Consider the following 25,552-nt stretch of genomic DNA (forward strand, 5'->3'; position numbering starts at 1 on the left):
AATGCGAACAAGCATGACAGTAATTGGGGAAGTGACTCCATCTTGTCTGGAATATATATATTTTTTTCAGTTTGGAAAAGTTTTCTAGTTAAAAAAAGCTGAAAATCACTTCTGCTTTTGCCTATGGGCTTTTTCATAAATTTGGTCATTGCATTGGCCCCTTCTCCCAGGCTTGGTCAGCGAATTGAGCTAAATGATATACTGATTGAGATCAGGTCTCCCACAGCTTACTCCTTGGAACCAGCTATCTTTATATTAAAACATTTTTGAGAAACAATTATCCTTTAAACTGTATAATGGTAATGAGTATGCATAGTAAAGAATGACTATTCTAAAGAATATGTCAACTTCACCTGTCTGGAGCTCTCAGGCAGTTGTCTGTCTTCAGGCATTTGGAATCTCAGTGCAGCCTCTTACAGCCATGTGAATGTGTTCAACTTCTTGGACATGTTATTTCACCTCTCTGAGCCTCTTTGCTCATCTGAGGGTAAACTTGAGATTAAATAAGATGAATATAAAGCACTTAATGCAGAGTTTGTTAAATTTTGTTTTTATTACTATTAACCTTTCTGCCCTTGGCTAAACACATACACACACACACACACATACACACACACACACACCCCACTGCTTTATAGGTTGACTTAAATGCCTATCAAATAAATATCTTTATTCTGACTGCAGCTGGACAAAGTTGCACAATTTAAATGTGGGACAATGGATTTTAGCTCCACGTGTATGCAAAGCCAAAACATACTAGTGAAGGAAAGGATCAAAGTGTAAAATCCTAGAGAAAATATATGAGATAAATAGAAGTCTGTATTGACCATCAATATAAAAAATTTTTAATGTTTATTTATTTTTGAGAGAGGCAGAGTGTGAGTGGGGGAGGGGCAGAGAGAGAGAGAGGGAGACACAGAATCTGAAGCAGGCTCCAGGCTCCGAGCTGTCTGCACAGAGCTCTACGCGGGGCTCACACCCACGAACCATGAGATCATGACCTGAGCCAAATATGAACGTTCCACCGACCGAGCCACCCAGGCACCCCTACCATCAATATAAAATAGCTACTAGAAAAATTGTTCCTGATTATAATTGTTAAACTATCACATGCATTTGTTCATAAACATCTACTCAAAAGTTTTCAGCACTGCATTTGGATTCTGCAAGCACAACAGAATCCTCACATTACATAAACAACAAGGTCCTGTGATTGACCAAGTGATGTTCAAGATAGAAAAATATTCCTGATTTTAACTATCTTTTAAAATTTTTCGTGTTTATCTGGCTAAATTCAATTGAAGATGTAATTTTAGAACTTTGGATACATGTCTTGTTTTGTACAAGGGTTTTTGAAAGCTACTGTGATCAATTAGCATACTCCTATTAATGGACACATATTTACATCCACTGGTAAGATCTGGCTCTTATGCTTTAAAAGCTGAAGCAAAGCAAGCACAATCAAAACTGATCCTACACAAGTTTTACCACTACTTTTGTAACCACCCGCACTGTGAGTGGTATCCAGTTTTCCCAGGAGATCTCATGCAGGGAGAGGCTTTTGTGAAGCAATTCTCTCTGCAGAGTCACCAGAGTAGGCAAGCCAGCCATGAAAAGAGTGTTGAGATCAGCCTAGGGTTTGCACCAAGAGGGAAGATTTCACTGCTCAGGAATAGATACTCCTAAAGATGCAAGTTAAACAGAAACCGAAAAACTATCCATAATAGGCTGAAAGTTATTTTCAAGAATTTGCCTGAACATTTTGAACAAAAAAACCTAGATCTTTAAGAAATAATGAAACCCAAATTGTGTAAACCTCATTTGCCTTAAAATGAAAGCTTCTTTGAGCAAAGGATACCCCATAGCTTAGGAGATACTGCATTTTCCTTAAAATTTATCCCATAGTGTTAACTGCCTTAAAATTTTTATGGACTAGAGAGGAGAATAAGCAAATGTACTCCAGAGTGCCAATGAAAGATGTTTGGATTTCATCCTTCTTTATTATTATTATTTTTTTTTTTTTTGGCTTAAGTCCCTGAGTGATAATGTTCACTCAGATTTCAATCATCAAATATTTATCAGGACTATATCTTTTTAGAAAAAGTCAGATATCATATGTTTTCACTATATGTGGATCTTGAGAAACTTAACAGAAAAACCATGCGGGAAGAGAAGGGGAAAAAAAAATAGTTACAAACAGGGAGGGAGGCAAACCATAAGAGACTTAAATACAGAGAACAAACTGAGGATTGATGGGAGGGTGGGGGAGAAAGGAAAGTGGGTGATGGGCATTGAGGAGGGCACTTGTTGGGATGAGCACTGGGTGTTGTATGTAAGCCAATTTGACAATAAATTATATTTTAAAAAAAGAATATATTTTCTATGAGGTGAAACAGAGTGATTTTTCAGGATATATTTTTAAGTTTAAAAACCAAGATACAAAAGAATGCATATAGTATGTTACCTTTGTGTGATAAAAAGAGAAAATAAGAATATATAATTTTTTTGCCAAAAAGAAACACAGAAATTCTAAACCAGAAACTAATAAATTTTATGACATAATAAGGGTGGGGGACAGGATGTGTCAGGGAAAGGAATGGGAATGAGACTTCACTCAGTATACCTTTTTTATATTATATTGGATTTTCAATTATGTAAATATTTTACATACTCAAAAACTAAAATTAAATCAAAAAGTATGAAAAAGTGCTGGAATATAAACAAAAACAAAAGAAGCAAATGCTTATCAAATTGATGAAATAGTAAAATAAACAAACATCACAGAGAACAGAATTAATTCAAATAACTTTTAAACATAGTATACCGACCATAAATTTTTGTGGGATATATTATAAAGACAAAAAACTACAAAGTAATCTTATGCTTTACTTGTGGATTTAGAGTGATATTGGTATTGTAATTTTCTAATCATTTTATGTATATTATAAGAAAACAAATAAGGAAATCCATGAATGTTATCAGGAATACAGATTTTTGCTGTACAAACTTAAAAGATGGTAAAGAATATGATACTGTGTGTTAAATGCAAATTCGAAATTTCTCAAGGATATTTCTTACCTACTTCCATTAAAGTGATATAGAATAGTGTTTTACAGAGTGAGCTCTGTTTCCCTATGTTAGAACCATATAAGGTATTTTTTGGAAATGCATATTTCTAGGCCTACTGACAGATTTACTTAGAATCACTGAGAGTAGAATCTGAAAAAATAAATTTTTAATTAAACTTTTGATATTGAGATAATTATACATTCACACACAATTGTAAGGAATAAGAGACCCCACGTACCCTTTACCCAGTTTCCCCAATGCTAACATCTTACAAAACCATAATACAGTGTCACAAGCAGGACACTGACATTGATACAGGCAAAATACAAAATATTTACATCATTTCCAGGATTCCTCATGGCCACACCCACTTACGTCCTGTTCTCTTCCCCCCATCCCTAACTCTCCCCCTTTGTTAACCTCTGGCAACCCCTACTCTGTTCTGTGTTTCCATAATTTTGTCATTTCAAGAACGTTCTATAAACAAATTCATACAGTATTATGACCTTTTGGAATGGGCTTTTTCCAGTTAGCATAATTCTTTGGAGATTTATCCAAGTTGCTATATGTACTAATAGTTCATTCTTTTTTATTGCTAAGTAATAGCGTATGGCGTGGATGTACCAAAGTGTGTTTAAACACTTACCCCTTGAAAACATCTAAGTTGTTTCCTGTTGGAAGTTATTAACAATAAAGCTACTATAAACATTGATGTACAAAAAACAAACAAAACAAACAAACAAACAAACAAAAAACATTGATGTACACGTTTTTGTGTGGACATAAGTTTAATTTCTTGGATATATGCCCATGTTTAATTAAAAAAAACCCAAAAACTGTTTTCCAGAGAGGCTGTATTCTTTTTATGTTCTCACCAACAATGTACGCGATCCAGTGTCTCCACACCCTTGAAAGCACTTGGTGTTATTGAAAGCACTATTTTCTAGTGAAAAAAACCCTTCTGATAGTCATTGTGGTTTTAATTTGCATATCTCTAATGACTAATGAATATTAGTACACGAATATTTTTTCATGTACTTACCATATATATATCCTCTTCAGTGAAATGTCTCTTCATATATTTTCCCCATTTTATTTTACGGGTTTTTTAAGAAAGCATTTTTTACTTAACTGTTGAGTTGTGAGAATTCTTTGTATACTTCCAAATACTAGCTCTTTGTCAGAAATGGTGTTTGTAAATGTTTTCTCCCAGCCTGTATCTTGCCGTTTAATTCTCTTTACATGGTCTTTTGCAGAGCAAAAGGTTTTAGTTTTGGTAAAGTCCAATTTATCTACTTTTCCCTTTTTGGATTCTGCTATTAATGTCAAGTCTAACAACACTTTTCCTAAAGATGCTGAAATTTTTATTCTATGATTTTTCTAAAAGCTTTAAGGTTTTATGTTTTATATTTAGTCAGTCATGCACTGTAACTTAATTCTTGGATAAGGTCTGAGTTTTAGGTCAAGATTTATTTCTTTGCCTACAGATGTACAGCTGCATCAACCATGGAATTGCTTTGGCACTTTTGTCAAAAATCAGATGAGCGTATTTGTGTGGGTCTATTTCTGGATTCTCTATTCTGTTCCATTGGTCTAAGTGTCTCTCCCTCTACCAATATAGTCTTTATTACTATAGCCCTATAATGAGTCTTGAAATTATATAGAATGGTTCCTCCCACTTCATTCTTCTCTTCCAGAATTGTTTTGGCTATTCCAGTTCCTTTCTCTTTCCATGTAAAAATTAGAATAATCTTGTTTATATCTACAAAAAATATATTGCTGGGCTTTTGAATATGAATTGCATCAAACATGTATATCAATTTAGGGAGATTGACGTCTTTATTATGTTTAATCTTCCAATTTATGAACATGATAATCTATTTCTCCATTTATTTAGATCTACTTTGATTTTCTTCTTAGCATTTTGCAGTTTTTAGGAAACAAATCCTGTACATGTTTTAAAAGAGATACATCTTAGGATTTCATGGGTTGTTTTGTTGTTGTTGTTGTTGTTGTTGTTTTGAGTGATTGTTAATGGTGTGGTATTTTTAATTGAGGTGTCCATATGTTCATTGCTAAGATATTGTAGTACAATTGACTTTTGTGTGTTTATTTTGTGCTCCATGACTTCACTAATAGCCATATTATTTATAGCTATTTTTTAGATCCCTTTGGATTTTCTACTGATACAATCATGTCATGTGCAAATAAAGCCAGTTAGATTTCCTCCCTTCTGACCTAAATGCCTTTTATTTCCTTTTCTTGATTTATTGAATTGAATAGAATGTCCAGCATTATGTTGAGTAAGAGTGATAAAAGCAAATATCTTTGCTTTGTTCCCAAACTTAGGGAGAAAACATTCAGTCTTTCACCATCAAGTATAATATTATCTGCAGGTTTTTTGTTGACGCTCCTTACCACATTGAAGAAGTTCCTGTTACTCCTATTTTTCTGAGAGTTTTTATCATGAATGGGTATTGAATTTTGTCAAGTTCTTTTTCTGCATCCATGTATGATTATGTGTCTTTTACTCCTTAGCTTACTAATACAGTATATTACACTTACTGACTTTTGAATATTAAACCAACCTAGTATCCCTGAAATAGACCCCATCTGGTCATGGTGTACAATCTATTTTACACTGCAGAATTTGTTGGCTAATATTTTAAAGATTTTTGTATCTATGCTCATGAGGGATATTGTTCTGTATGTTTTTTGTACTGTCTTTAATTTGGTGTCAGGTAATACTAGCTTCTTAAAATGAATTAGTATGAGTACTAGTTCTGTTTTCCAGAGAGATTGTACAGAGTTGGTGTTAATTCTTCTTTAAATATTTTATAAAATTCTCTAGTGAAACCATCTGGGTCTATAGATTTATTTTTTGGGAGTTTTTAAATCACAAATTCAATTTATCCAATAGTTATAAGGCTACTCAAAAATCTATTTCATAGTAGGTGAATTGTGGTAGTTTGTGCTTTCAAGGAATTGGTCCATTTCATTTAAGTTGTTAAGTTTATGTGCGTCATGCTGTTTGTGGTATTTGTTTATTATCCTTTCCATATCTTCAGGGTCTGTAGTGGTATGCACTGTTTTGTTCCTGATATTAATAATTTGTATCTTTTCTCTTGGTTCGTTCTTTCTTGCTTGCTTGCTTTCTTGCTTTCTTGTTTTCTTTCTTTCATCCACCTTGTTAGAGATTTCTCTTTTACTGATCTTTCAGGAAACCAGAACTCTGTTCCACTGATTTTTCTCTATCACTTTCTATTTTCAGTTTCGTTGATTTTTTTACTCCTATCTTTATTACTTCCTTCTTTCTATCTGCTTTGAGATTATTTTGCTCTCCTTTTTAAAATTCTTAAACTGGGAACTAGATTATTGGTTTGAGTCTTTTCCTCTTTCCTAAGGCATGCATTTATTATCTTTAATTTCCATTTTAGCATTACCTTAGCTGTGCTCCTCACATTTTGGTATATTACATTTTCATTTTTATTCAGTTAAATTAATGTTTTTCTTTCCCTACAGATGTCCTCTTTGATCCATGGATTATTTAGAAGTGACCTGTTTAGTGTTCAAGTGTTTAGAAAGTTTCCTGTTATCTTCCAGTTACTGATTTCCAGTTTGATTCCACCACTATTGGAGAGCAGATTATCTGCATGATTTCGGTTAATTTAAATTTGTTGAGGTTTGTTTTACAGCCCCCTTTTATCCCCTTTCAGTTGTTCTTTCCTACTTTCTGATGTTCCAATTCTCTTTTACCATTTCCTTTTGCTTAGAAAATTTCCTTTCAGCCATTCTATTAAGGTCAGTCTGTTGGTGATCAACTTTCTTAGTTTCCTTTCATGTAGGTTGACAGCTCTTTTCTTTCAGCACTTCAAAATGACCCCTTTTTTTTCTGGCCTCCATAGATTAGGAGGAGAAGTACACTTATTCAAATGGTTTCCCCCTATAGAAAAATATCAATAATAAATGTAAAAGGAATGACTGAATATTTTTTAATTAAAAAATTCTTTTTAATGTTTATTTATTTTGGGAAGAGAGAGAGAGCAGAGGAGGGATAGAGAGAGAAGAGTACAGAGGATCCCAACGCAGGGCTCGAACTTACCAACCATGAGATCATGACCTGAGCTGGAGTTGAATGCTTAACCAAGCTACCCAGGCACACTTGATTGAATTTTTTTAAATAACTGTTTTGTAACCACTGCTATACTGATTAATTCTGGTAACAATCATTAGTAAATGATAAAATTAGTGAATGAAGAGTATAGACACATCTCACAGTATTACCCCATAAACTCCCAACAAATTATAAAAAGACAAAAGCACGTTTACAATGGAGAGTCACCACCCTCACCACATGGTCAAAGCTAGCATTGCTAATACAGGAAAACTGAAATTATGTGCCTCCCAACATGAATGTGATGCAGTAAGAATTATACAACCTGACCTAAGCACTGCTGTGACAAACACAAATACATAAATATACAGATCAAGTCATGGAAATTGGAAGCCAGGACTCACACAGGTATTTGCAGACCAATGTTCATAACAGCATATTCAAAATAACCAAAGGGTGGAAACAATGCAGATGTCCATTAGTGGAGAAATGGATAAACCGAATGTGGTATATATAAACAATGGAATATTATTCAGCCTTTAGTAAGAATGAAATTCTGACACATGCATCGGCATGTATGAATCTTGAAGACATTGTCTAAGCGAAATAAGTCAGACACAAAAGTTTGAATGTTATGTGTTTCCACTTATATGAAGTGGCTAGAATAATCACATTCATGGAGGCACAAAGTAAAATGCTGGTTAGCAGGGCCTGGGTTGGGGCAAAATGAGGAGTTATTATTTAATGGGTACCCAGCTTCAGTTTAAGATGAGGAGAAAGTTATGGAGAAAATGATGACGGTTTCATGGCAATGTAAATGTGCTTAATGCACTAAAGTCCCAGTGGTAAACTCACAAGTGATTAAAATGTTAACTTTTATCTTTATATATATAGTCCGTGACAATTTTAAAAATCTCATCATGAAGAATTAATTAGGAAATTTCAGATGTGGAACATTTTACAATACAATGGGCCTGGTGTGTTCAAAAAAAGCAGTGTTGTGAAAAATAGAAAAAGATGGAGGGATTGTTGTAGAGACTTAGATCAGTGGCATAACTAAACACAACATGTGCACTTTAATTGAATCCTAAATTTCCTTTTAAAAAGCTATAAAAGATATTTGGGTGATCATTGGGGACATTAGAAGATGGATTGTATCTAAGAATATATAGAATTATTGTCACATCGGTGGTAATAATATTGTAGTTATGAAGTAGGTATATGCTAAAGTATTTACGAATTGTGGTGTGATATTTACAAATTACTTTCAAACAGTTCAGCAAAATACAAACACAGAGAAAGAAGAAATGTGGCAACATACTAACGATTGGAGAATGTAGGTGAAAGGTAGATGGGTAGTCATTCAACCACTTTGTTCAACTATTTTGAAACTTTGACATTTTTTCAAAATTAACTTATCTGGGTTGAGAAGTACCATTTGCTGACTTTTGTTCATTAATGGCAAATGGGACAGGAGCAAGAAGGCCTCCCAGTCCCTACTCTAAATATATAAAAATGCCAGATAACTTTTTTCCCTTAATACAAGGCTAGGCTTGAAAGTAAGAAAAAGGAAGCTCATCTTCCAGAAGTGAACAGAACTTAAAGGGAAATGTTGAATAGAAGCCGAACTGAACAACAGAGGACATCCAAACCAGGAATAGATGTTGGAGGCTGAAGAGAATGATTCCCCCGTTCCTGTGAAGAGGGTAGCTGAACTAACTTCCTGGGAAACCAGGAAGGACTCTTCATATGTGGAATTTTTTTTAATGTTTATTTCTGAAAAAGAGAGAGACAGAGAGCTCCCAAGCAGGGAAGGGGCAGACAGAGGGAGAGAGGGAGAATCCCAAGCAGGCTCCACACTGTCAGTGCAAAGCCCAACGCCGGGCTCAAACTCACGACCCATGAGAACATGACCTGAGCCGAAGTTGGCCACTTAGCCAACGGAGCCACCCAGGCACCTCTCCATATGTGGAATTTTTTAAATTAAAACAACAAAGCACTTCACCCTCACAGAATCTACATGGCTGCTAGCTCTCTGTCTAGCGATGTGAGTGGGAAAGGGAGAAAGAAAGCAGAACCCTAGCCCAGCCAGCCCCATGAGTGCATAGGACCCAAGTCCCCAGTAGTCCAGAATCTATAAAATCCCAAACTAGGCAAACTAGGACTAGGAATGAGCCCCACAGGAGCACCTTCACCATTCAATGCAAGAATATAAGCCAGACTGTGGCAGGAACAAGGGAATTTATTGCTACTTTATTTGGTTCTGCTTAAAAAAAAAAAAAAAAAAAAATCTCTGCTCCCAGTTGAGTGTTCCTAGAATTTCCCTTGCTTCTTTGCAGGATCTAAAGAGGGGAAGACACCTGACAGTGGTTGTGGCCTCTCCTCCCTAACCCAGCCTCTGAAAATATATTCTAACCCTAAGCATCGAATTTTTCTGCATGGCCTTCAAGTTACTGATTATTAAACAATCAGTGTTATTTGGAAGGGGTAATGCCATTTTTTTTTATTTATGAGCAAAGGGGCACAGGTTGCTTCCTATTAATGTAGATCTCTGGATCTTTCAGTCCTTCATGGAAATGCACCCTCTCTTCCTGCTTGGATTAGGCATTTCTGAAAGTGACTGCTCACCGAGATCTGTCTTTTATATTCTGATGACTTACTGAAGAACATATTCTTCCAGTTCAATGACCTTACCTTATCTCTTAGCATTTGCCTCATCACTGTTCTGTAATCTACTAAAAGCTGCTTGTAGCTTCTAACATGTGACAGCTTGCAAGAATAAAGGTTACTTTATGCACAAATCCGCATTTAAAATAGCTCTGCTTTTTACTTTTTCTTTTTTTTTTTAATTAGGCTCTATGCCCATTTGGGGCTTGAACTCATGACCCTGAGATCAAGAGTTGCTTTTTACGTTTTCTAAAGTACTAGATACTGGTCTGGTTGAAATCCCATTTGGGGTATAAAAGAATGGAGATTGATTTTAGGGAACAATCAATAACAATGGTAACTATATTTGGGTTTTTTTTCTTATTCTTTCTTCAATCATTGCTCATCCCAGAACTGTGGCCTTCCGTTAGGACCTGTATTCTTTTCCCAAGTCGGTCTAAATCATGGCCTTTCTACTGACAGATGCTCACTGGCCAGTCTGTTCTCTTGCTGGACAATTATAATTATCAAGAAACCTGTTTTGGAAGTGATTTGAAAGCTTAATTTCCACCAGATAATCTTAACTCTGCCCCTAGAGATACAGCAGATCCCTGTGATTTGTGGATTCATATTTGCAAATTCACCTACATGCTAAAATGTATCCCCAAAATCATTACTCCCAACACTTTTGTGGTCACTTGCAGACATGTGGTCACATGCAGATGGGTGAAAATTTTGAGTAACCCAACACACACATTCCCAGCTAAAGACAAACAAGGGGACACTCTGCTTCTTGTTTCAGCTGTCATATAATATGCAAGTGTCCTTTTTGCAATCTATCGATGCCACATTTTTTTTGCATTTTTATGTGCTTTTTGTTGGTGATGTCACTGTTTAAAATGGCCCCTAACCATACTGCAGTCCAGAGTTCCAAAGTGCAAGAAGGCTGCGATATGCCTTACAGAGAAAACATGTGTTTTAGAGAAGCTTTGTTCAGGAATGAGTTATAGCACTATTGGCCATGAGTTCAATGTTAATGAACCCAACAATATATATTTTAAAAGGTGTCTAACAAAAACACACATAAAATGAGGTTATGTGTTGATTGGTTGATAAATATGCTCTGACCAGAAGCTCCCAGAAGCCTAACCCTATATTTCCCCCAGGAGCAATGGTTTCAGTATTAATTAATTCAGTGTTCTTGGAAACTTTACAGAACATACCTATTGTGAATAATGGGAATTCACTGTCCTTCTTCATGCTGGTACATTGTTCATCTGTTATCAGAGAAAACAAACAGGCTCACATTGGTTTCTTTTTTTTCTTTTCTTTTTTTTTTTTTTTTTTTAGAGGTCAGATAGAAGGGGAAAGGAATAGATATTAGTGAAGAGGAATGGGGGAAAATTATGGTTATAAATCACCTTTGAATTTGTCCAAGTTCTGAATACAACTACAGATATTGCTCTCAGGGCATAATGAGAGTCACAGAACAATTAAGAACATTCCAGTAATAATCATCTTAACAACCACCTCACTTGTGGTGCACTTTACATTTTATGAAGTATTTTCATGGGCATTATTTCATTTGCTTTGCATTTATAGCCACACTATGAGATAAGTAAGGAGTGGGATTATCCTTATTCCTAAGGAAGAATTGAAAGCTTCAACGGGAAGCAGACGGAGCAGGTCTCTCCACTTATCCATGGCACAACTGAGAGTTGAACCAGACTTCTGGATGCATCTTGCTCTTGCTAAGATACCACAGCTTTCCAGGCAAGCTGTGGTTCTCCTACCCCATTTTTGCTCTTTCCTTTATTAGTGCATATTCCTGACCCTCAATTTCATAATCCATTAAGCTAAATTATTGATGTTTAATTTTTTTAATGTTTATTTTTGAGAGAGATAGAGTGTGAGCAGGGGAGGGTCAGAGAGAGAGGGAGACATAGAATCTGAAGCAGGCTCCAGGCTCCAGGCTCCAAGCTGTCAGCACAGAGCCTGACGCAGGTCTCAAACACATGAACCGCAGATCATGACTTGAGACAAAATCAGATGCTTAACATACTGAGCCACCCAGGCACCCCTAGGCTAAATCATTGTTAAAAAACAAGCCCCAAAACTAAAATGTGTTTGTCTTGGCTGCACACACAGTGACTTAGAAACGTGTTGTTGTTCAATATGCATCTACTAAGGGCAGGTTGTATGCCCAACTCCAGACAATGTGAACAGGGAAGTCAAGAAAATTTTATCTGGGAAAACAAAATCCATATACATAAAACTGAGTGACATTAGTTACTCTGATGTGTAATCAAACCATCACCACTTAAATCATTTCAGTTGGGGCATACTGGTAGTGCAACCTGGAGAGAGCTATGATTTGTTTGTTGGCAAAAGAAAAGGAAGCTTCTAGTTTGGAGTGCATCTGCACATCAGTATGCCCTACAGCCATGGCACCGTATCGTGCTGAAAGTGCCCTCCAAAAGATGGAGAGGTTAAGGGAATCAGTAAAGACCTCATCAAGAAATAGTCCCAATATCATTTTTATTGCCTGTGACCACAGCTTACAATCACTACTCAACCAGGGCTTTATGGACAGACATTTAGATACCTCAGGAGGCCTTGGAACTGTTCTAGTGAGGTACCCCAGTAGGCCGAGGGAGCCAAGTTACCTTGAGTGGACTTAAGACCACATTTACCTGACCAGTGATTGTCTATAGCCAGCCAAACCTGCATTTGAACTTGTAGTCCCTACTTTAGCTTTTAAAGCAATGCCATTTTTTTTATCCTTTCTGAAACGATCAAATTACTTGCTAAGAATTAAGAGATGATAATACAAAAATAGCTATTAATGACAAACAAAAAGCATCCCTATGGAATAAACAAAGACATGAGCTCATGCCTATCATACTGAAGAAGGCCAAGTATGACAGCCTACACTCATTAGCCACTCCATTGGCTGTTCCAGCCCCCAAATAAGGTGCCTCTAAAGAGATAAGGCTTTACTAGATATCAGGATTTTAAAAGCCCAGAGTTCAGCCTGCCCAGTGATCCGGTGCTCAGAAGAGCCGTGTAATACATACACCCCTTCAAAGCAGTACATTTCAAATTCTGGGGAATGTACTGGACACTTTGGAAAAGTATCCCCCAGGATACATTATTTGCTTGCTGAGGCAGGGAACGCAATGTCTTAGAAAAATGTAAAAAAAAAAAAAAAGACCCCCAAATCTGTCCTCAAGTCACCTTCATAAGAGATCACATTGTCCACATTTCCCTTCTTTACAACTGGGAGAACAGTGGACACAGAAATTTGGGCCAACAAGTGAAGCCCTTTGCTACGTATTTCCCCATTGAGAGATGCAGACTCAAGAGGCCATCGATGCTCCTACAGAATTATAGATATTTTTATGGGCTGAAAATTCGCATCTGATGGAGCTAAGACTCACAAGCATGAGAAGGTAAAGGCTTCAAATCCCTAAAGGAGAATATTTTTTAAGGAAAAATTAGGCACTAACAAAGTTGGGAAGAAGAGGGCCCGGACATCAGGCATTTTTACTATGTTTCATAATTGAGAAATAGTAAGATAAGTATTCTATTCAGAATTCAACGCCAGTTTAAAGATGCAGGCCAATGGGAAAGCCCTGCCCCTCTCTGCTCCTTATCTTAACTGGGCAAATGCGGATAGAGACAGCTAAACACTCTGAAAAGTAGATCTTTGCTGCTGCTATTGCTGCTACTACAATTATTATTATTATGAGCAATCTACTTCCTTCCTTCACACTGGAGAAATGTATTGACTTATTCATCTGATCAAAACCATTTTGGATGTCCACAAGCCATTAGGAAATAATTCAGGGGAAATGCCCCATTGCATTCGCAACGCTTTCCTAAGCGCAACCAAGAGACTTGAGTTTCTTTCGTAGGTTACGTAGGCGTGAGACCAGGACTCCAGGTCTGCCCCTCGCGAGGGGGAAAAGAAGAGGCAGGAGGGTGAGCGGCAGGTCACTCGTTTTTGCCTTTCTGACAGAATGTGACATTTATCCTTACCACTCTGTCAGAGGCCTGAAATTCTCATGTCTTTACAAAATATTTTTCTATTTAGTTGAATCAGGCAGCACAACTACAATATGTCTTCTCTCTGTGACTGCCTTTCACAGCCTTTGCCTTCACGAGACTTAGATGAGGTTTGGGTGATTCATGGCGCTTAAACTTCTCCAGAGCACTTTTTCAATTGGAAAATTCTCCTAAACTGAATGCATCATCAGCACGGTTGTCCATGCATAAAAGAACTAGAAGCAAAACAATGAGCACCATTTTTTAAAACCTACGCTTAAGCCAAGAAAAACAGTTATATCACAAAATGTTAAAAGACCTTATTTTTCAGCTTCCAGGAACCTTTCATGGAGAACATGGCCTATCTTTGTCTTAGAGCCCTTTATTCTAGGCTTTCGAAATTACAAATAAAAGAAATAGTTTATATTCAGTTTAGCTTATCTTCAGGTTATTAACATGATATATAACAACACAAGTAATGCCACCTGCTATATTTATGGAGAACTGATCGCCCCTCAACCACATTCATTTTTTTCTTCGTTCTTTGGGAAGATGCTTAGAAATTTTTTGTATTTTAGTTGATTTTCTCATTATTAGTTTTGTATTGTTTACCAAATAAGAAGATACTTCTTTTAAATGTTTTCATGTAGAAGATGGCCCTTTGTGAAAATATGAGTTATACTAATGGACCCAAAATATTACCTGGAGCTTCCAGTTAAAGTACTTACCTATCTCTTTGATTCACAGGTAAGCACTGGCTGATGGAAAGAGTGCCCCAGTAGGAGTCAAGAGTTGTAAGCTCTCACTTCTCTCAATAGTGACTCAGTTTGCCCAAATGTAAAATGGGCATCATAAAAGTTTTTCATCCCAACGTCAAATCTCTATATCATTTCATGTAACAAGTATTTACTGAGCACTACTATAAATCAGGAGAAGCAGTTCAGGGCACCGGTTAAGGAACACGCTGTATAGGTTTGAATCCCAGCTCCACCACTTAGGAGTTATGTGCATGAGTATGTTTCTCCATCTATAAAATGGTACCCACCTCCTAAGGTGTGAGGATTAAATGAGTCAAATTTGTGAATCTGTGCCTGGCACACTCAGTAAAGACTCAACAAGTGTTGCGCTCTATCGATATTGTTCTTACTGGTTACTAGAGATATGAGACAAATATAGAGCCCGTGTCCTCAAGAAGCTTGCAATCTAATGTGAGGAGGACACATGAACAGAGGAAATCAGTCACATAATTCCTACAAGAGAAAGCTATATAATAATGGAGTAGAGATGCAGCCTTCTCTTGCCAGGATCAGCTGAAAAAACTGAAACCATTTTGTGCTTCCACAGTTATATCTGAATCTACAGTTAAACATATGCTGTTGTATTGGGGCTTCTCCTTGCAAAACTGAAATATTTTCACACCAGTAGGAAGTGTAGAAATTTAAAAAAATTCTAATGTTTATTTATTTTTGAGAGAGACAGAGACAGAGCACAAATAGGGAAGGGGAGAGAGAGAGGGAGACACAGAATCTGAAGCAGGCTCCAGGCTCTGAGCTGTCAGCCGGAGCCCGATGTGGGGCTCGAACTCAGGAACCTTGAGACCATGACCTGAGCCAAAGTCAGACACTTAACTGACTGAGTCACCCAGGTGCCCCAAAAGGGTATAAATGTTTATAATAAAACTTGAGATCATAATACCTGATGTGTAAGTTAGAACTCTTCTTTTACGTGGAAAAGAAACTCAAATCAAATTCAAATCAAAAAGAGGATCAATTGCCTTATGTAACTGAGAAATCAAAGAGTTCAGCTGCTTTAACAATGACAGTACCTCTCTCTTTCTCCTTGAGTCACTCCCTCTTCATTCATGGTCAAGCCTGTCCTCCCCATGGACTAGCATCAAGAAACTCCAGGCTCTTGTCCACCCCATCAAATAACCCCTGCATAAACAGAACTCCTCTTTAACACCAGCTGCAGCAAAAGTCCTAATCTGCCTCTTATTGGTCATGAGTCTGTTTCTAAACCCACAGGATGATAAAATATTCTGACTGGCTAGATTTTGGCCACATACCCACCTTTGGAACCCATCAGCACCACATAAAGTGAGAATGCAAAGTGGGTAGTTCCCTCAAGGGAAAAGGATGGTGAGTTCTATAATCAGAAAGAGGGTTCAAAATCCAGCTATAACTTTCATAGCTAAGTAAGCTTGAGAAAGTGCCAGAACCTTTTGGAACTTTAGCTCCAACATCCAGAAAGGATGAATATTGAACTACATTACCTCTATCACTCTTGTACCATTAAAGTTCTTTAATTCTATTGTCCTACTTTTCTAAGAAAATGGTATATGAAATGTTTAAGGACATCTAATTCTTAGAAATAAATTATTCTATAACAGGCAGTTTTTATGAAATTTCCCAAAATGGAGCTCCGGCATGGAAGATTAAAGATGAAATGGAGTCAGATCTAGTTCTTAGGGCACAACTTCCTCTTGGGGATATCTTAGACACTAGTAAAATATGACTCAATTCATTTTTTATTACTCCTTCCTTTCAAGGATCCACCCCAAAACAACATTGTAAGGATAATTATTTGATCAATTTCACAGATTTTTCCTGGGGAAGTCAGAGGAATCCAGTACAGGTATTTATTAATCCCATTTCACAAAAAGAGAAACTTAGAGGTTAAGTTGTATACTAAATTGATATAAAAAGCTCAATCACTTAACGGAGCTAAAATTATTTTAAAAATCACCATCTGGCAGGGTGTCTGGATGGCTCAGTCAGTTAAACATCCGACTTTGGCTCAGGTCATGATCTCACTGTTCTTGAGTTCGAGCCCCATGTTGGGCTCTGTGCTGACAGTTCCGAGCCTGGAGCCTGCTTCAGATTCTGTGTCTCCCTCTATCTCTGCCCCTCCCCAACTCATGCTCTTTCTCTCTCTCTCAAAAACAATTAAACAACAAAAAAAAATGTTTTAAATCACCAGCTGGTAACACACCAGCAAAAGTGACAAGATGAGATAACACAAAAAAATCAGATTATCAAATCAGACTCACACATATATGAAATATATATAATCCACATATATGTATAAAACTTTCCTAATAATCTGAAGGATACAAGTGAGACAAAAGTGAAGCAGGGACAGGTTCAGCACATCAGTTCAGTTCCCCAGATTATATTTTTTGCCATATTGGATGACCTCTAGGCTCAGATTTACCAAGTGATGTCTCTAAGCTATGTATATTATCACATCACTTACCCAGAAGGAGTCATTTTGACCAAAAAGCATTTCTATGTAATGTTAGTTACATTATTCTCATAACATTTTCCAGGAGCCATGCTCCCAAATCCATAAACTCTAGGTTGGTTTGCCATAAGATATTCCAGACAAGCTGGTTCACTCTGCTAAAAACATTTCATAGTTAAGGCTCTCTTGCTAGTAAATACCACTGTTTTGTTTGCACAAGTCTGTCTTTAGATGAAGTTGCCTATTTCTTCCCAAAATCATCTCCCTTATAACTTGACAGAATGGATTACAGATTTGCTGCTTAACCATTTACTTGCCCACAAGTAAATTCCAGCTCAAAGGGGCTCATGGTACTGGAATGAAAAGCCAGGGTAGTCCCCGCCCCCAATCCCATTCAAGCTGACTTGTTTTGCTGGAAAGCTTATCATATTCAACAACCATTTAAATGATTCTGTCTTGACCAATTTAATCTTAGACCTCCTGAGCCACACTGGAATCAATCTCAATATAGTTAATTCTATGTAGTCCCCAAGTATTCCAGCTTTTTGGAAGCTCAACAGATTATGTTTATGCTTATGTTTATCTTATTTTTATTTATTTATTTTGAGAGAGAGAGAGAGAGAGAGAGAGAGAGAGGCAGAGGATCTGAAGCAGGCTCTGCGCTGACAGCAGAGGTCCTAATGTGGGGCTTGAACTTACAAACTGTGAAATCGTGACATGAGCTGAAGTTAAATGCTTAACCAACTAAGCCACCCAGGCACCTCCAGCTCCACAGATTATGACCCACCTTGGCCCAACCCTAATTTTATATCTCCTGTCTTATAAGAAAGGGCCTGTCTTATCTCAGGATAGACTGTCACTTACATGGTATGAATTAAAGAGCAACAAAAAGTTTCCTGACCCCAAAATATCTGCCTATCAAAGCAAGTGCTTGAAAATCAACTTCCTACTTTTGTGAGATTTATTCTTCTGGGTTAAACATTGGCCTTTCTATGCAATCATCTTCAAAATACCTCAAAAAATGATGGGGCACCTGGGTGGCTCAGTCAGTTGAGCGTCCGACTTCAGCTCAGGTCATGATCTCACAGTCTGTGAGTTTGAGCCCCGCGTCAGGCTCTGTGCTGACAGCTCAGAGCCTAGAGCCTGCTTTGGATTCTGTGTCTCCCTCTCTCTCTGTCCCTCCCCTGCTCATGCTCTGTCTCTCTCTGTCTCAAAAATAAATAAAAACATTAAAAAATATTTTTTAAAAATACCTCAAAAAATGAAATAGATTGGGCCATTTACACCCACAATAAACAAATAAACCACAGCTTCTTCCTTAGAAATAGGATGTCCCAGAGCTACTTGTGACTATCAATTGTCCATAGTCCGTAGGTAGGGGCAAGGAGATAGTAAAGAATAGCAAAGGGAATATGAAAGGAAAATGGCAAATTCTGAAGACAAATTTAAATCAGTTCCCTTTATGTTAATTACCACCATCTGTCAATCTACTTCTGACACAAAATATGTTTAGCTAAAGCACAGTAAAATTTTTCTGGTTTAGTTAAATAGATCCAGGACCCAATACAAGATTGAGTAAGTATATATAATTTTTCCAGATTATTTTGTTTTATTACTATTTAAAGCATTTATTTACCTTAGTAGGTAGGCATTTGCTTTATCTTTCAACATTGCTCATAGCCAGTGGCACACAGGCAAGGCAATATTCATCTTCTGGCAACATCTAGCCACCATTTTACTCTCATTGCCTTGGGACTGTTTGGTTTAAACAAGCCTGCTGGAGATATACTTTTACTTTAGAAGATTTTCCTATCCTTCCCCTTTTGACAGCAGACACAGTTTAAAAGTATTCCCAAGAGAATTAAAATCATAACATGCTTGACATTTTTAGAATAATCGGGAAAAGAAGTGACACTTGCTTTCTGGAAGATGCCACAGTCCAGACAGCCAGATATCCAAAAGCAATCGTTTCCTAAATTACCCATGATAACCACTTATTTCTGAATGAATCTGTAGATAAAGCAACTATGACAATTTGGCTAAATCTCTTAACCTATCTGCCCAGGTTCCCACTGTGAAATAAGGAAAATAATACTTAGGTTCTAGAGTTGCACTGAGAAGCCAGTGGGGCAATACATGTAAATAAATTTCATGAAAATGTAACTTGCTGTGCAATTGTTATTTAGTCATTAAATGTGTATAGAGTGCCTACTATCTGCTGGGCACTATGCTGTCCACTGGGAGTTCAATGATAAATAAGGCATGGTCCCTACTTTAATAAGCTTTCAGTCTAATAAAGGAAAGAAACAAATGGCATATGGCGATGCAGTGGGTTAAGTGCTATAGTGAAGGGATTGCACAGGGTTCTATGGGCATAGTTGTATACATGGAAAACTAACCCACCTTGAAGACATGGGCCATATGCAGTAAAAGATCTCTGAGGACCAGGGCGGAGGGCATTACAGACCGAGGGAGTAAATACAATGTCCTGAGACAAGAAAGAGCGTGGAATCTTTGAAGCCCGACAAGCATGCAGGACAGGAGCATGGAGTGGTGAGATGAAAATCTGGTGGGGCCGTGTCATGATGATTATTTATGCTCCTTTCACATGTGACCACTTGACAGTGTCTCCTAGTAGACTCTGAGGTGTTCTAAAGAAAAATTTAAAGGATGACATAGAGGTAAGATGTAAATGTTTGAGAAATAATGAAATAAAAAAGACAGGACTTGCTCATTCAACAAAGATTTATTGAACTTTTAAAATTAAGATGATGAAACTTCTTCTTCTACACAAATTACATGAATAAGGGAGAAGGAAGGTAATTTTTTTCAGGGATATTTATAAGAAGGTGATTTTTTTCTTGGTATTCTCAGCAATTAAACTTATAAATTCCAGTTTACAAATTTACTTATGTTTCCAAAGTACCAATGTCAGAATCAACATTCTTCATCACATGTAATCTTGAGTCATTTGTAATACGATCTTTTCTTCCTACAGCTAGCAACATCTCTAAAGCTTTCAATAGATGGCCTGAAGACTGAAGGCCATAATAACTCTTTGGAGACTGCCATTCCAAATTAAGTTTAATTGAATTTTCTACTCCTTCCTATTTGAGCTTAGATATCACTTCTTCCAGGAAGCCTTCCTTGAGGTTCCTTCTTGCCCCATCTCAGTTATGAGCTTTCCCAAGTGTGTGCATAGTGTCTGTGCTTCCTCTTCCATAGTCCTCACCTCACCATATGGAAATTGTCTACCACTCATCTGTCTCACCCACCAGAATGTTGATCCCTGAGGGTCATAACTATGTTTATCATGTTTATTATTATCCCCTAAATGCCTGGTACAATAGCTGTCACATAGTGACACATTTAGCTGAATAACCAAAAGAACAAATGAAGAAACAGATAGGAACTCAAAGAACAGCTGTTGATTGGTTACCACTCAACAATTTATAAGTATAGATAGAGCACCTACTATATGCCAAGAGCAATGACAAGGTTGAATTTACTATTTAAAGGACAATGAGGATAATCATGTTTTTGCTGCTTTTCTTTGATCCAAATGAAGTGGCTTTGATAATTGAAAATGGTGGGTTTTAATAGTCAGTAGGTAGTAAACAGCTTCAGTCTTCCCAGTATGGTCATCTTTGGAATGCTGAAGACCAAGTGATTTGGAAAACATAGATTAAAATAAGGTAGAGTAGAGTCGCCTGGGTGGCTCAGTCAGTTAAGCATCTGACTTCAGCTCAGGTCATGATCTCACGGTTCATGAGTTTGAGCTCTGTTGTCGGGCTCTGTGCTGAGAGCTCAGAGCCTGGAGCCTGCTTTGAATTCTGTGTCTCCCTCTCTCTCTGTCCCTCCCCTACTTGTGTAAGCACGTGCTCTCTCTCTAAGATAAATAAATGTTTAAAAAATTTTTTTTAATAAATAAGGTATAGTAACCCCATGCAGGCAAGGCTACCCACTGACACTGGGCAGAGAACAGAGAGAAGCCACAAATCAAGTGAGCTCAGTTTTTTAAGGTTTAATTTATTTATTTTTTCAGAGAGAGATACAGAGAGCACAAGAGGGGGAGGGGTAGTGAGAGAGGGAGAAAGAGGTTCCAAAGCAGGCTCTGCACTATCAGCACAGAGCCCAATGCAGGACTTGATCTCATGAACCGTGAAACCATGTCCTGAGCTGAAATCAAGAGTTGGACACTTAACTGACTGAGCGACCAAGGCGCCCCTCAATTTTTTTTTCTCTTGCAAATGATGTCATCGTGAAAGCTTTTTGTTTGTTTAAGAATCTTTATTTCCAGCTTGTCGTTAACATAGTTCATATGTGTTGCATCTATTATAAGGATATTATGAGGGTTACTTAGGCACCAGTCTAAATCTTCCATAATTAGAGACAGTAAGTGTAAAATGATGAGTGACTAAAGCAAGGCGGCGGCTGTGAGGATGAAGTGTGAGTGAGTATTTACTGGCCCATGGAAGAAAATAGAGCACTGGCAAGCTAGGAATTAAGGAGGATACTAAGGATTGGGGGTGGGGTGGGTGGGCATTTTAAATTACTTGATACTTGAGCATATTTGGGGCTGCAAAGAAAAATATTGATGAAAAGGGAATGATGGAAAATACACAATGGTGGAGAATGGCTGCAGAATGGTCCAAGGGTTACAGGACAGGAGGGAGGAGACACCCAGAAAGCCATCTACTCTCAGTCGATGGAACCAGAGAATGCTGCCTGGTGAAACATCCTGGCAATGCTTAGAGTATGGTCCTCCAGGCTGATACTCCTGGCCCGAGGGTCACTGAACCCTGGGATCATTCCAAGGGGTCCAGGAATCTAGAGGTTAGGCAAGCTCACTGAATAAATACCTTCTCCCACCTGGACCATTTTTTAAAGGCCATAGATGCTGTCATAAATACTAAAACACAAATTCACCTGAAAGTGTAGCAAAATGATTCTAAAAATACCATGTGGCTCTTTTTTTTTAACATTAAAAGGAGTTTATTTATTACTCTGAATGATTGGAATTTGGGGTCTAGATAATGTGGAATTTCTGACGATTCGTGAGATAGGCAATAATGTGATGACTTCAGAGGTTTTTCGAAGATTAATCTGACAGTAGTGGATCAGATGAATTGAAATGGGGAGAGAACAGAGGCAGGAGAGATTCATACAAGCCAACCCCAAAGCCCCTGACCAACTTTTTGCAAGCATCTCACAAGGCCACACACGGATGAGGCATATTGTCTCTTCCTGAAATTCCTGGTCTGCTTCTCAAAGAAAACAACGCTCCCAATTACCCAGCCTCATTTAAAAGAGCAAATCTGGTTTTTTTTTTTTTTTGTTTTTTTTTGAAACGTCTTCTCTTTTTCTGACTGTACCATTGGCTGCAGCATCCAAACAAAGGGACCTGTACCTCAATATGGTCACGGCCACACTGTCTTTTCTAAAGTGTGTGTCAGTCTTGACTTTCTAGAACTGTGGGGAGAGCAGCCTACGGTGGCTCAGACTACGGCACTTGTGGCCCTCTAGTGGGGCTACAGTAGTTCCAAGTTGCACTGGCTGAGACCAAGTGCAGACAAAATACTAAGTCATAGTAGGTGAACATAAGAATGTCTTCAGATGTAATGAAATATTTCCTATAAAAAGTCAAAAATGCAGAAAACATACAAACAACAAAAACAGGCTCAGACAATGAGACTGAATACAGAGAAACTGAACATGGAGACAGTAGGCAATAAAATAAAATTAAAGCTAAATAAAACACAAAAGAAAGATTAGAAGAGCAACATCAAAGTGGCCATCTGGTCTAAATATAGCTGGCAAGGCTACCATCATAAAGAGGGGATGGGGGTCCTCTCCCAAAGGGCTGATGGCACAGCTGTAATGCCGAGGGTCATAGCATTGCTAGGTGCTCCTGGTCAGCACAACCTTTTCCCTGTGGAGTTACCCTACGAGGTGCTTTCCTTGCTCAATTTGGGAATTTGGGGGGCAGTGGTTGCTTTGTTTTGTCAGCACCCAGACTGACCACTTTCAGAACATTACATCTCCTAGAATTTTACTATCTTTTCAAGCACAACGCTAACAACTACCTGGATATTGTGATGCTCAGATTCGTTCTATTCTGTACGCTAATCAGTCAGTGCCTTCCTTAACTGTCCTGTTGGGCCCAGATGCAAAGCACACTGAGAGTTGTGGGTAACGCACTGCCACTGAGTTAGCAAGCTGCAAGCTGTACATTCCTAGGTTACATTAACTCCGTGAAAGCCAAAACTACAAGTGAGCAAGTTACACATAGAGCTGTGGGCTGGTAGTAATCTTTCATACCTCTTCCCCACCCCACACTCCCCCCCCCCCGCCAACCCCCCACCCCACCCCCCCCCCCCCCCCCCCCCCCGACTCTCCCTCACTCACTGGAAACCTAGTCTTCAGGATCCTCCTCTGCCCCAGAGAGATAGAAATCTATCCCACCAGAAAGTCCCATTCTCACTTGTTAATTCACACCAAGAAATAATTCTCCCACTGTGGGAAGTCATCCTTATCTCTAACGTAAATCAACAGAAGTTTTTTTTCAGCCTGTCTCCTGAAATTCTATCCTCAGGGAAGATATATTAAAGCTGGCCATTGTCTTTTGTTTAAGAACCCTCAGTGTCAAAGAAAAAGTAAATTTATTCCTGGTGTTAGAGAATCATCAAATGCACAGCTGAAAGTGATATTAGAGATTATTTCAAGCAACTACCTTCCCATTTTCACACCCCCTCCCCAGCACCGCAACTTCAAATAGGAAGGAACTGAATCCCACAGAGTTGAGGTGACTTTTGTCCAAGGACACACAGTGAGTCCATCAAGTTTTACCACGTATTTACCACGTATTTCCTTGGTTCCTTTAACATTTCAGCAGGTATTTTTCAATTACAAATAAACTCTGAAGTTCTCTCCTAAGTAACAAACTTTACCCAGATGATCGCAAACCCTAATGCACAAAGAGGCTCCCAGTCGTGAACAACATGGGCCAGTGAAGAGAGGAAGTGGCAGGTGAACAGCACAGCCAGTTTCTGAGTCCAGCTCTGTGTCCCAACTCTGCACCGTTTGTCATTAAAGACAAGGGAGATATTGAAAGTGCTTTTAAAAGTTAACAGGCCCCTGGGTGGCTCAGTCAGTTAAGCGTCCAACACTGGCTCAGGTCATGACCTTGCGGTTATGGGTTCAAGCCCCGCATCTAGCTCTCTGCTGTCAGCACAGAGCCTGCTTTGATCCTCTCTCTCCCTCTCTCTCTGCCCCTCCCCTGCTCCCACTCTATCTCTCTCAAAAATAAATAAACATTAAAAAATTGTTTTAAGTTAACAGAACATTTTTTCTAAGGTATTCCAATGCTTTATTTGTAATTAAGCTTCTGCATTAAATATTTCAAGTCTTCTCCATGGAGAAGCCAAACTGAATATTGTCCCTTTTAGCCTAGAAGACATTGGAAAGCAGAAATCATATTTTTTAGAAGGGTGCCAGGGGCAAATATGTGCTGCCTACATTTTATTGGTTTGAATTTAACAACAGTTAGTAAAAAAAGGAACATTTTCTCCGCTGTCAATATGTTCCGCTTGTGTTTACCACTGAGCTAACTGTACTTTGAAACCACCTGGCTACACGGTTGGCCCAGATCCAGGCTTCATTCCATTTCTGCCTTTCCTGCCATATTTTACACAGCCTGGCTTTTTGCCTTCCTGAAGTTTTTTGAAAGGTTGTTTTTATTTCCCCTGCATATTAACACTGCCCTTCATTGTCCACATTTCCAATCTCTCTTCAAAATTAATAGGGTCACTGTGGATTCTGATTCTACTCCCCAAGGATCGAGAATCCTGATGAGTCTGTTCTGCCAAGCTTTGGAAAGTGTCTCTCATTAGTTGACGTATTGTAGTCAAGGCTCTTTTCGTTACATGGAACATAAATTCTCTCATGCTGGATCAAGAAAGTAAGAGGAACTTATTCAGAGAATGTGAGGAAATCTCGCACTCTCTAAGGGCAGCAAGTAAAATAGAATATTATTTCTAAAGTATTATTATGCTCTAGCTGTACTTACCCTTGTGCATTTAATGCCTCAGTCTTCTGTATAAGATAGTTCATCTGAGTGCTATTTCTTGTATAAGCTTCTAGAGAGCAGAGATGGTCTTTGTTATTTGAGATGGGTGCCAAAGTCAAACGTGTGTCTCGTGGGGACAGAAGAAGGGAATTGAAGTGTGAGGCACAAAGTTGAGTCTGGGAAGTCTCCTCTCTCCAGTCTTTTTTCATTTCTGTCTTGTTCTCCCATGGTATCTCTGCACCTTTTTCCCCATCTCTTAGCACCCTTATTATCTCTTTATTCTTTTTTTTTTTAACATATTCATCATTCTCTCTCCAAACAGGTTTCCTATCCTTGTGGATGGAGAGACTAATTCCCTGAGTATA

This window comes from Panthera uncia, assembly GCF_023721935.1.
Source record: "Panthera uncia isolate 11264 chromosome D3 unlocalized genomic scaffold, Puncia_PCG_1.0 HiC_scaffold_8, whole genome shotgun sequence".
NCBI lineage: Eukaryota > Metazoa > Chordata > Mammalia > Carnivora > Felidae > Panthera > Panthera uncia.